The following is a 349-nucleotide window of genomic DNA, read 5'->3' on the forward strand; positions in this document are numbered from 1 at the left end:
TCGCCTGGCTCACACACAGCGTTTGCGGGCCCCAGCCTGCCCAAGTAGGGCAGGCAGGAGTCACTCTCCTGAGGCAAGCATGCACCCAGGCAGAGGAGAGTCCCCACACGCGTCCAAATTCGGACGGACAGGACCACCACGCACACCATGTAAACACACCCTTTTGGCACGGACTTCACACAACACAAACCACCACAAGGAGGGGCCTCGCTTTGTCGTGTATGCTACCCCCGTTTGGCAACCTGACGGTGCTGAAAGCTCACAAAACACAGGGCTTCCCACAAGGCCAGCCACTTTGAGGCAGCTGTAAGCGCACCACACACACCCTACGTGGGGTGGGGAGGGAAGG

The sequence above is a fragment of the Lampetra planeri genome, chromosome 4 (genome assembly GCF_965212315.1).
Source record: "Lampetra planeri chromosome 4, kcLamPlan1.2.h2, whole genome shotgun sequence".
In the NCBI taxonomy this organism is placed as follows: domain Eukaryota; kingdom Metazoa; phylum Chordata; class Hyperoartia; order Petromyzontiformes; family Petromyzontidae; genus Lampetra; species Lampetra planeri.